We start from the raw sequence: 12,826 nt of genomic DNA on the forward strand, positions 1-12,826 counted from the left end.
AAATCATCATCATCATCATCATCATCATCATCATCATCATCATCTCCCTGGCCAAAGCCAAAGCCTCATCAGTCTTGAAATATTTGATATTGTTCTGATCTGAAAAACCAAGCTGGAGCATTGCAAATGAAATAAAAAAGGGACAAAGGAAAGATGAGTAAGTACAGAGCAGCTTCTCCATTAAGACAGAATGGGATTCCTCAGTCTAGAAATCAAATGGGAGACAGATGTGAGAGGTTTGCAACAGCAGGAACAGCCTGGGAAATGGGGACAGGGAGAAGTTTGTTTGGGTTTGTCACAAAAAAAAGAACTAGAGCACCTGAAAATGTTGTTAGACAGAAACTACATCTATGTGTAAGGGCCACAGAGAAAAAGGGTCTGTGGCAAGCCAGGGGAGAAGACACACATGGGACAGAGGTGTGCAAGAAATCCACTGCATTGGAGAGAGTCTGATGGAGACCTCACCTACAGCACTGCCCAGGAATCAAATAAAACTTCAGCCAGGCATAGCCACATGGGAGTGGAGAATCAGGGATCCTCCTTCCTCCACTCAGCAACTCCCAGCACAACAGGAGTCCAAAATCTCTGCCTGTTAGAGGGGATTCACTTTCTCAAGCCCCTAAAGACCAAGGAGTTCTCAGTTTGCTTTGGGGTGAAGCTGAGCAGGGGAGGTACCTCTGGAGGGAATGCAGGGGATGGGACAGCAGGGAGCCATGGTGCAGAACTGTCCTGTGCCCGTGCAGGGCCCAGCACTCACCTGTGCTGCAGCTCACTGCCAGGGAGCCCCAATGGTCACCGCTGGCCCGCGGGTGAAATCCCAGTGTCACCTGCACGGTGTCACCAGCGCCCAGAGCTCCTGTGGCCGGCACCACGGAGAAAGGACTGCAACACAGAGAGAGGGAGCAGGGCTGGGGGGACACCTGGCCAGGAGATTCCTTCTGCACTGCAGCTCACTGCAGCTCCCTGGGGCAAGCAGGGAGCAAACCAAGCACAGGCAGCAGAAGACAGCCAGAACAGACAGCATCAGAAACAGCCACTGAGCCACTGCTGAGGAGATCCAGCCCTCACCAGATCCTGGGGCTAAAATGACCTCAGCTCCCCCATACTCTGCATCCAGCTCTCTGCAATGAGGCTCAAGGGTCCCACTGCCACCAATCCCATCAGAGAATGGTTTCTGAAGAGCACAGAGAGGGTTCAGAGCTATCTGCATGACAACTTGACACTGACTGCCTCAGGAATTTCTCTTTTCCTGCTGCCTATGAACCTCATCTCAGGAGATGCAAACGTTAGGGCACTCCCTCTCCTGGCAGATTACAGCCTAGCAATCAGACAGGGAGAAGGAACTATTCCCTGAAGACCAAGGAATAGTTACTGTTGCAGTGTGGTTCTTTGGTTTCTTTTCCATTGAAAACATCCTGATTTAGCCAAAAAGACACATTTTATCAGCATTTCAATGAGAGCTTCCTTTTCTAAGAAAAGGAGCAATCAAAACTCTGAAAGAGTGCAACTGCAGATTAGAGCAATACAGTGACCTGGAAACAAGACCCAAAAGGAGGATGCCATTTACAGTCTGAAGGGTCCAATCCCAGCTCAATGAAGCACCATCAGCAGGAGCACATCAAGGAAACAGAACAGGAGGTTTCTGTGTATTTACCAGCAATGCAGTCTGGGACTCTGGGTTGTCATGCAGGCTGGTAACTGCTTGCTTGGCCCACCAGACAAACTCTGTGCAATGTGTTGGAAATAATTATGCAACTGTGTTGGTGCACTTTGGATTTACCAGGAGCAATCAGCATTGATCACCAGGTAAAGAGCTCTTGCCTGACAAACACAAGACTCTGTGCTTTGATGCTCAGGGACAGCCCAGGGGAAAAGTGCTTCTGCCCAGCAGCTGCTGGGCTTTGTGCTCTTCTACAGCCCCACTGAGCAAACAAAAGTTCCTGGCCTTGGTGCTTTGCTGCTGGTCAATCTGTCACTTCAAAGTGTCTTCTGGGGACTTTGGTGATGAATGCATCACACACAAAAACAAAGGGAACATCTGGCAAGCTGAGCTTTGCTCATGTCAGCAGTGACAGCTGATGAACTTGCTTCAGGTTCTGCCCATGAAGGACCTCTTGCTGCAATGATGGGCTGAGCTGTTCCCATTGCCACTGGGGAGAACATCACTGCTGGCTGGTGGAGAAGCCTTGAGCCAGCAATGTTTATGGGCTGGACGTGAGACTTTGGAGGGAGGGGAGGAAAGACAAGGCCCCAGCAGCCCCAGAGCCAGATCAGTGCACGTGCTCCTGCATCTGCCCCGGGGCTGATGCCAGCCCTGCTGCAGCTCTCTGCTGGGGCTCGGGGGATCAGTGCCTGCTGGGGGCAAGGCACAGGATTCTTCCCTTAGTCTTTTGCCAGAAATTTCATCAGAACAGAGAAGCTGCCAGTTAGGGGAATCCCTGGCCAGGCTTCAGCACTCCCTTCCATTCCATTCCCTTCCCACTCCTGCCCCCTGTTACATGCTCCTGCCCTCAGATGGCAGGATGGGAAGAACATTCCTGGAGGTGACTTCAGGGCTTGCCTGAGAAAGAAGGTGTCTTCTTTTTTTCAAATTATCAGGAGAAGAGGATCCAGCCAAGTCCAGGACTCAGTTTCAGGCCGAAAAAACTGAGTGCAATTCAGCCCCTTCACCTGCTACATCCCACCCTGGGCTGGACCCACCAGACTCTTCTGTTCCTGCTGTAGCAGTCATCTCTCAACTCCTCTGAATTTCAGCCAACAGCACTAAGCTGTTCCCTTAGCCCACAGATAGAAGAGCTGTGCAGGAGACATCCCTGACACTGTAATAACCAAATGAAAACCACTGCCAAGAGATGGGGCTGGCACGCTCAGTTTTGGCCTTTTCTCTGTTCATTGTGAGCTGCTCCTTAAGACACTTCTCACCCTGTTAGATCCATCCTCTCAATGAATCACTACTGCACCTGACAGGCAGAAAAGATAAGGGATGGAGAGGGTTTTCTTGAAAAACACGTTGTTTTCTTCTGCTTTTTAGCTAGGTCCATTGATATGTTTGTTCCCTTCTATGGCATCTAAAGCCAGGTCCAGATCTCCCAATGGCACCTTGCAGTCCCCAGACTCTGCTCTTGCTTTGAGCAGTGTGTTTGCTCAGATGATTGCCAGAGGTCCCCTCCAGGACCACTGGAAAGCCACGTGCCTGTGGCCTCTCAGGGAATGGGTCTATTTGGCTGACAGTGCTGAGGAAGCATTTCAGAAGCTGCTTGTGCTCAGGAGGGTGCAAGCCAGCTACCAACATGTTCCAGCAGCCTCCAGCAAATCTGGGACAGAGAAAGCTCCAAGGCCACAGAAAGCAAGAGCTGATGCCATCCATCCTGCTCCCTTCCAGCCAGGCTGCAGGGCAGCAGCTGCAATGCTCTGGTTCCTTTTGCTGCTCTTTCCCAGCTCTGCTGTCCCCCAAAGGTGTTTTGCACAAGGACAGATGAGCTGCCTCACCTCTGGGTGCTCAGCTGGTAACGAGCTGCCTGGGTACCGACATTGCGCACCAGCAGAGTCTTCTGGGTGCTGCCCTGGACTGCACACTTGGAGAAATCCAGCTGGGCAGGGAAGTCCAGGACAGCTCGGGCACCAATGGCCCGAATTGGCACAACGATCCTTTCCCTTGATGTCATGCAGACCAGCTGGTGGCAATAATCCTGCAGGAAAAGAAACTGCCTCAGCACAGGGCATTTAGTGCCATCCCCATGGCAGAAGAAAAACTTATTGTTCATTTTAGGGTGCAATAGGTAAATTGATGCTCCAAGGGCATCGATTTACCTATTGCACCCTAAAATGAGCACTAAGTTCTACTAATATGTCACATTTTAAAGGCACCGGGGCACTTTTGCAAAACCTATCTCTGTGGCATTCAGCTCTTGTATCACTAGGTCATACCCATACCCTAGGCCACCACAATTTTACTCTAAATTTTAATGATTGTTAAACAATTCCTAAGTTCATTCTAAAGAACATGGTGCTTGGGAACACAGGACATTCCTCTAGGTTTCTATATTCCAACTGTCTGAGAATAGGACAAAGTCTTCAACTGGCTCTAAGCAGCAAAAGGAAGATGAGAAAACAGCTGCACCCAAAGAGATCCTGCACCTCTGGCCTGCTGTAGAAACATCAGTTGGCTCAGAACTCCTCTCTAACTTTGCCTCTCCAACCAAGCCAGGAGAAGAACAGTGCCAAGAGGTAGCAGGATGCTGTTGGAAAGGGCCTCTCTTTGTTTCCCTGCAAGGTTTCCTCCCTTCCATGCCATGTCCTAAACCCTTCCCTATGAACAAGCCTCCAGATCAGAACATGAACCCTCCAGATCCCAGCACTGAGATCAGACTTGCCAGGGCCTCAGCACTGCTGTTCAAACCTCCCCACAAAAGCACCTTTGGCACGGGATGGGTGCCAGCTGACAGAGCAAGCACAGGGACAGGCATGAAGACAGAGCCCCAGCAGTGTCACTGCCACAAGCCCTGGGCTCACAGCTCTGCCTGCAGCTTGTACCTGCCCTGCACGAGCTCCTTCAGGCAGGTGTCCCAGTCCCCTGCAGCTCAGCAACCTCCTGCTGACCAAGGGCACCCAGAGCCCAGTGTGCCTGTGCCAGGCCGGGCTCACGGGCACAGCACATCCTCTGCCCTGGCCCTGCAGCTGTACCATACTCACTTGTGCTCTGGGACAGCACAGCTGCAAGGCTGGAGAGCAGAGGGGGTGAAAAAGCACCGTCTTTGCTCCAGCCCAGGGGCAGGCAGGGAAGCTGGTGCCAGTCAGCAAGGAGGAAAGCTCTCTGACCTCTTGGTTCCTCTGGTGTTTTCCATCATCATGAAACCCCTTCCCCTAGACCTAGAGATGGCCCAACATCTATCAACAGCCCTCTGTCATTTCCATCCTGTTCCCTCTGCATCTTCCCCTGGGAATGCTCAGGGATGTGCAGGGAGGGGAAGCAGAGCCTGTCAGGCCTGGCTGCAGTGCCTGCCAGCAGGGGCCAAGGTGTGACTGGCTGCAGGCTGCCTGCCCATGGCCTGAAGCCAAGCTCACAGCATGCAATGGGCTGGAGCCAGAGTGCAGGGAAAACAATGGCTGTGCAGATCATTCTGTGCTTTGGCTCCTCCACTCTCACCTTGTTCTCGGCGGGGCTGAAGCGGATGCGCACAGGGGCAGAGGAGCCTGCTGGCACCACATGGTACACATCCCTGGGGCACGCCAGCTGGAAATAAGGGCAGCTCTCCATGGATACCTTCACCAGCCAAGGAATCTGCAGCAAAGACACCAAATGATCATTGTGCCACTTGTGCCAACAGGACCAGAGGAGACCTGTCCGTGCCCTGCTGGCATCCCTCCTTGGCCCCTTTTCCAAAGCACTTTCAGCTCGGCAGGCACAGGCACATCCTTCACAAGGGTGAACTGGAATCCCTTCTGTCTGCCTCCAGCATTTTGGCCAGGGCCAGTAGGGCAGTGCCTGCTGGCAAGGAAGGGCTGAGCAGGTCAGCACCAGCAGGATGGAGACAGAGCACCTGAACCAAGTCATCTGCCTATTCAACAAGGCCAAAAAACCTGCTGGCTTCTGCCTCCACACAGCCATGCAGTTGTCATGTTCCAGAGGGGAATGTGCTCCCTGAAAGCAAACCAGCACATTGTCCTGGGGGAAGGAAGAAATTCCCTTCTAGCAAATCTAGCTTTGGGTAAGGATCTTGTGGGGATACAGTCAGGCAGGCAGAGCAGCAAGAGAGGAGACCAAGCCCTGTGGCCTTACTGGGAAGAAAAGCAAACCTGAAAAGCAAAAGAAGGAAGGAACACAGCAAGACAACCCCTAAAACAAGGAGATGGCAAAGAGAATTGCAATGGGCAGCAAAGCAGCAAGGAAGAATCATTAAACCATGAGAGCAATCAGCTTGCCAAAAGTGACAGAAACACAGACAGGCTGTGCCTGTTGACTGTGGGCTTCAAAGGCCTTTTCTGCCTGGAGAAACATGACCAGCACTGACTGACAGTGTGGTTCCAGGATGAAAAGCCAGTCTTGGCTCTCCAGGCCTTCTTGCTGCCTGTGCAGGCAGGCTGGGCTGCTGGGCATTCCTGCCTGCAGCCAGCAGGCCAGGTTCTGCTCTCTGGCATTCACAGACACAGCAAACATGCATTTTCTGGCACACTGAGAGCATCAACCCCTGAGCACCAAAATGCTCTCCAAAAGTCTAAACCAGATGATTTGGATTCCCTCCTGTCTCCTCCCACCAGTCCACACTTGGCACAAGCCCCCCTTGAGAAAATAATTCCCTGACTGAAATTCCAATGGTCTCAAGTTTTCCTCTTTACGCTGGAACACAACTGCTGACATTTTTCAACTTTTCCCCCCTCTCAGCTCTCTTGGCAAAATGCAAAACAATCCCAATTTCTTCAAGTGAAGCTGGAAACCTCCAGGAGCACATGGCTTTGGATCTGCTGTGGTTCTCCAAAGGGAAAGCAGAGCACTCTGTTCCTTTTGGAAAAGCTGAGCAGAACTGGATGAAGCTGAGCAGGAGCCTGAAGTGGCACCTAAAGGCCTCTCACTGCTTCTGCTCCATCAGCCTGATTGCAGGGCTCTTTCAGAACACGTTTCCTGCAGTGCCAATGCCATTGATGAGAAGTGATTCCAGCACAAAGTGCAGAAGACTCAGCCCCTGAGCTTTGACTGTCAGCTGCACAAAGGGAGCCAAACTGGCTGAGAGAGGCAGAGACTCCTACCAGGAGCCAAGATTAATTAAGGAGACACAGGGTGTGGGATAGACTCAAGGCACAGCATGAGAGCAGGAAAGAACTGTACAGCCCTCAACATTCCTGTCAATGCAGAGCTTGCAAGAGAAGGAAACTCCTTTGGGATAGACACCATCAATGCAGGGCCAAAATCAGGGGACAATTCCCAGCACAGGAAGATTTCCAGCATCTTGCAGAACAAGGTGCTGAGACATTTTCTTCTGCATGTGCTGCAGCAGACAACTTGCTTTGCTGTACACTGGGGAATGACAGCACTCTCCTCTTCCAGCACAGTGTTAAAGCTTTGGGTGCCAGCACTTACCTTGTCCTTATTAATGAGAGACAGCTCCATCTCAGAGACCTCCCGAGCGACGAAGTTCTGAAATACCAGCTCTGGTGGGGAAACCCCAAACCAGCTCTGTTTCGGGGCAGCTGACGGCAGCTGGAGAGGTGAGAGAGAGCAGGGAGAGCTTCAGCTGCTGGGAGGAAGGTTCATGAAGGAGAATCTTCCACTGATCCCCAGGGAAGTACAGACTCTGGGTGAGCACGTCTGCCCAGCCCACACTGGGCAAACAGTGGCTCACCCACCTCTGCTCTGAGTGATCCAGAGCTGCTGGGCCACACACAGCAGGCTCAGGCCAAGCTGCTCGTTTGGCATCTATTTCTCCAGGTTTCTTTCTCCACAATGCCAGGCAGCACTTCCCTTAAGCACAGCCCTGTGCCCATGTGGTCACAGAGCTCTGGGGCACTGACTGAGCATTCATGGAGTAAGTCAAACCCATGGATTTACAGGAGACTCCATGGGAAAAAATTCTGGGATGTCCTTTATTCTGAGACAGGGAAACCCAGGCCCACACAACTGCAAATATCTTTTTTGCTCTAGACCTTAAACATCAGAAGAAGAGCACAGGACCAGAGGAGGTCAAAAGCAGGTCTCCTATGGGACTTCACAGCAGACACATTCTGCTGAAGGGAATGGCTGCAGCACACTGTCCCTTAGTTGTGCCTTTCCCTGAGGTGTTCCCAATGCCCCTCTCCAGGACAATCCTTAACCACTTTGTTCCATGTCTCCTGCTGCCAATTTCCTGCTCAACAGCCCACCTTGGTCACCTACCCCTTTGGACTGTGCTTTCTACTGAGCCCATCCTGCCAGAAAAGCAGCTTTAAACACACCTCTAAGTAGGCACTGATCCAGATAAAGCACATCCATTGCTCTCTGCCCAGGGCCAGTCCCCTGCACATCTGGCGGCCTGCATAATCTAACACCCTGTAAGGGTCCAACACATTCTTCCAGCCCAAAGCAGGAATGCAATTTGTTTTGCTAAATCTGAAGTAATTCCTGCACATCCTTGGCCTTCAAAGGCCAACACTGCCACTCTGGAGGGAATCCTGTGACCCCAAGCATTTGATAGTGACCACACCAAAGCTAGAGGAGGCTCTCTCAGCAGGAGAATGGCAAATGGCAATGTTGTGCCTTTGTGTCCCCAGCCTTCCCCCATTAGCAATGGCAGCTACACTCCAGCACAGCCCAGCAGCTTCAGCAGAGGTTATTTGTGTTGCTCTGTGCACACCAGGACTCCCAGTCCACCCCTTCCAGCAGTTTGCAATGCCAACAGCACCTGGACACTGAGCTGTTTTGCTGGAGGCAAGCCTGTCACAAGCACACACCCCCTTCAAACTTCATGTTCAACAGAAAGGAAAAGAGCAGGAAAAGGCTACCTTTGGACCAGTCTCACTCCTGTCTGGAAATGGGCCAATTCTGGGCAGAATACTCCCCCCAGTACTGGCCTCCTTCTTCCTGCTGGGAGTCTTCTCCCTCTGGAACTTTGAGGGAAGCAGCTGAAAGGCAAAAATACACCAGCTAGAGCCTCAGAGATGGCTTGTTCAGAAAGGCTTTTCTTGAACAAGTGGCACTGGTGAATAACTTGTGATCACAGCCACTAGGACAGTCCTGGGAGCCCTGGAAGTTTCCTGCTGAAATCCTTAGCATCAGTAAATTAATAATACAGAGTGCAATACACACACTCCAGCCACATGGCTCCGTCCCATTGGCTTCTCCAGGACAGGATGGGACATGGTTGGGGATTTCTGCTCTTTGGGCATTTGTTTCCTCTTACATTTCCTTGGACTGAGGCAGCGACCTTTCCAGAGAATGGGGAGGAGCTCTCAGAACTGCCTGAACTCCATCCCTGCACAACACTCAGAACTCACAGCAAGGAGATATTGCTGCTGGCTGAGTCCAACAGATGCAAGAAAACAAAGCTGTACCAAGAGGGAGGTGCACAGGAATGTGTCCAGGTTTTGGTTCTCCCTGTTAAATTGCTTTCTCTGTCTGGGCTGACAGAGCCCTCCACAGAAGAAAACAGAGGGATCTCCTTGACAGAGCCTCAGCACTGGGGCATCTTCAGCCAAGGGAGCTCTAGACAGAAAGGGACCTTTGTGGCCCTGGCTCCAGTGCTGCCTGCAGGGCTGGATCTGTGCCCACACAGCAGCTGGGAGAGAACAGCTGCTTTGGAAGCTCTTCCAGCTGGGAACAGCCATGGCTCCCAAGGCTTTGGGCAGAGTTTGAGGTTTCCTCCCCGACATGCCCGGGTGGCCAAGGGCAGGATGGTCAGAGCAGCACAGGTGAGTGCCCAGTCTGACAGAAGGAATTCCTGTGGCAAAAGGAAAGGGACAGAACACGTGCTCAGGGCTTCAGCTGTACATTGGTTTCACTTGGCTCCACTGGCACAGCCAGGCAAGACACAACTGAAGCATCCCACAGTGTTCCCTGCTGCACCAGGACAGCCCCCAGCAACAGGAGCACGGCACAGAGGGCTGGGGAGGGGCTCTGCAGCTTCACAGCGCTGCTGGACAACAGGGCCAGGGAGAGCAGGGACACCAGGGCAGGTGCCAGCCTTTACACAGCCCCAGTGGCCACTCACAGTGTCTGGCTTCAGCCTTTCCCTCAGCAAAAGACGAGGTGGTGGAGTCTTCTTGGGCAATCCAGATGCCATCTCCAAGGGATGATGTCACAGAGGGAGACAGTGCCTCAACAAAACTGGAAGGAGCAACAACGGAACTCTGAAAATCCACAACCCAATCCATGGCAGTTTCAAGGCATATACTGGTGCTAAACAATTTGATATGATTTGAAAGTAGCTGAGTGCTTGTTTGGCATAAATAGCTGGTATTGTTAGGCCTCTAGTTGGACTTTATTTGAGCTATATGGCTGCCTTGTGCAATTTAAATATGGATTGTACTGAAACCTGGAGCTCAGAAGATGAATATTAAGAATAGTTGGAACAGACAAAGCTGTAGCTTAAATATTACTTAAAAATAGCTAGAGTGGGCCTCCTCTTCTTTAGGCTAAAGCACCCCTGCTCTCTCAGCTGCTTCTCACAGGACTTGGGAGAGACTGAAATGTAATGGCTAATGGCTTAAATCTTGTTAGGAAGGACTTTTTGCCCATTCTGACAAAACTGAATCAAGAAGCTGCCACCACTGAAGCCCACCCCTCCCTGAAAATGCCTCCTTATTCAAACTTGGGACTGTGAGTTAAGCCACCTAAGGGAACTTGAGACAAGATCAAGGAGACACTATTGTCCTCCTAGCTCAGGTCTGGGGAGAACTAAACAAGGCTAATTGAGAAAAATGTATCCACAACCAAGCCAAACCCAGCAGCTGTCCTGAAAATCAGCTCTCTCTGCCTTCAGGCTGGGGAAGTCATAGCTACAGACTCATCTGCTGAGGCCAGCTTTGCACACAAACCTCCCATCAACACAGGGGGAAAGAGGAAATTTTGGGCTTGTGGCACAACCTCTGGTAAGGGGCAGTGGACACCCATCCTCCCTCAGACAAACTGGCTCAGCTCTAAAACCCCCCAGCCCCAGAAGGCCACATCCAGGGGACATTCCCATCAGGGGCAGCTGACGGGGTGTCAGAACGCATCAAAGACCTCCAGAGTGCCCCCAGACCCATTCCTGAGGCCTTGCACCAGGTGACTGCATGGCATGCAAAGGAACACAACAGATCTGAAAATCCACAACCCAATTCACAGCAGGCTCAAAAGGATATACTGGTGCTAAAGATTTTATCTTATTTGAAAGTAGCAAGAGACAGAGTCCAACTTGCCCCATCCCAGGCAGGAACCTGGGCAGTCCCACCTTGCCCAAATCTGCATGAATCCATTGGTCTCATGTTTTGTGACACCTCACCACAGAGAAGACCAGAAGAGGATTTCATGGTATGCCAGTGAGATCCATGCAATGGTGATACTTTCTACTTTCTATTTAATTGGTCACTCTCTTTCTCTCCCCCTCCCCAACTCCCTTCTCTATTTCTCTCTCTCTCTTCCTCACATTTGCTGTTACATCAAATCCAGACAATTGACTTTGGCATATGGTCCTGTTTGCACCTTAATTCAGGAGCATCTCCCTAATAATTTTAAGAACCAGACCATAACAACCCACAGACACCTGAGTAGAACCCATTCACCTTTAAGCAGTTTAAGTCATCACTATAGGGAAAAAAAATGCCTATAGACTACTACATTTAGGAAATTCTGCATTTCTTCAGTGGAAAAAAAAGCACCATCAGTAGACCATATATCGTTCATCTATTCAGCTGCACATTATCCCATCCTCTGTTTCCTTTTGGAATTCTCTTTCAGAGCACAGATGGGACAAAACAAAAAAGCACAATCAATCTTTACCTTCAAATGAAATTGAGGACTCCTCGCTGGCAGAGACCAAAGCTCTGCGAGTCCAGGGCTCGCTGGCAGAGACAATCTCTGTGCACAAGACCCTCAGTGAATCGCTGAGTGCAGCCGTTGCAGGAGCCCAGGCTGCGAACAACCAGCCCGGAGCGCGCTCTGCGGCAACTGAGGCGGCGGCGCCGTCACAGCCGCTGTGGCCGCGCCCGCGGTTCCCCGGCAACCGCAGCACCCGATTGTCGGGGCCGGGCCGGGGGCGGTGACGCCGGGCGGGCCTCGGTCCCCGCTCCTTCCAGCCCTGCTGCCCCCTCGGTCCCCGGCCGGAGGGGGAGGAATCCGCTCCGGGGCCCGGAACGTGACGGGCCACAGCGGCAGCGCTCGATATCGCCGGGGCCTCGGCCCCAGCTCCGGGCTGCTCCTGCACAAGGAAGGCGCGGCCGGGGGGGAACCCAGGCTCTCGACACTTCCCATAAGTGTCTAAAATCATGCACTTCAATTAAAACAGTGAGATGATTGCACAGAAAGAAGGAGTGTTCAGCCTTGAAGTGGAGGGAGAAGCAAAGGCTCTGATCTGTCTGTCCAAGTGGCTCGACTTTGTATTCAGTTCCCTTCAATCCCGTGTCTCAGATCTTTGCCCTTCCATGCAGCAATGCACACTAGAATAGCACAGAGGGGGAAGCATGTCCAAGTGGCTGGTAATGATTTTAGTCGGGGGAAGGGAGAAAAGGACAATTTCTTCTGCAAAATCATATCTATTCTTGCTTTTCCTGTGCACTTCAGAAGAACCCGAGAACCTCCTGGACAGTCTCTAGAAAGACTGTCTGAATACCTGATGCTTAAAGCAACTGTTTTTATAGAGCATTGTGGTTACTTGACAGACACAGAGATATTCCACACAATTTCTTTTGAGATCTACTAAAAGCAGATCTAGAATGCTACTTGAAGTCATCTTCCCAGGGCTGACAGACTCTCAGATTCTGAAAACCTCTATGGTTGACAGTATGAAGAAATATTCTGAGTGTTGTCATTCTAGTATGGAGGCAACTGAGGTGGTGTTAGAAAAGCTATGGAAAGAGCTTAATTTCCTTCAAACATAAAGTAAGAAACAGGGAATCCATCAGACTTGATGACTGCATGGCAAGAGCCATAAATTATCTGAGCAGTGAAGATGGCAGTGCCCTGGTCCCTTTCCCAGCTGAAGAAACAGTTAATTTTTCAGCAGCTGGATAAGGATTACTTCCTGCATTTGCTTCCTCCCATTCCAAACTTCAGCCAAACAAGCACCTGTCAGCATACACTGCCTATTGACCCTAATGATTTGAAGATGTTAGTTAGTGGCTTTATCCTTGTACCTTACAAGGATCTACCTCTTACCATCCC

The 12,826-nt window shown here is 51.2% G+C and overlaps 2 pseudogenes; one reads left to right on the plus strand and one right to left on the minus strand.

Annotated features, from left to right (window-relative positions):
* The window catches only part of LOC132334706 (zinc finger protein 850-like), a 1,213,125-nt pseudogene that overhangs the window by 950,178 nt on the left and 250,121 nt on the right, over window positions 1-12,826 (plus strand).
* LOC132334717 (zinc finger protein 850-like) overlaps window positions 1-12,826 on the minus strand; it is a 260,738-nt pseudogene that overhangs the window by 133,727 nt on the left and 114,185 nt on the right.

Source organism: Haemorhous mexicanus, chromosome 16 (genome assembly GCF_027477595.1).
Source record: "Haemorhous mexicanus isolate bHaeMex1 chromosome 16, bHaeMex1.pri, whole genome shotgun sequence".
Classification (NCBI taxonomy): domain Eukaryota; kingdom Metazoa; phylum Chordata; class Aves; order Passeriformes; family Fringillidae; genus Haemorhous; species Haemorhous mexicanus.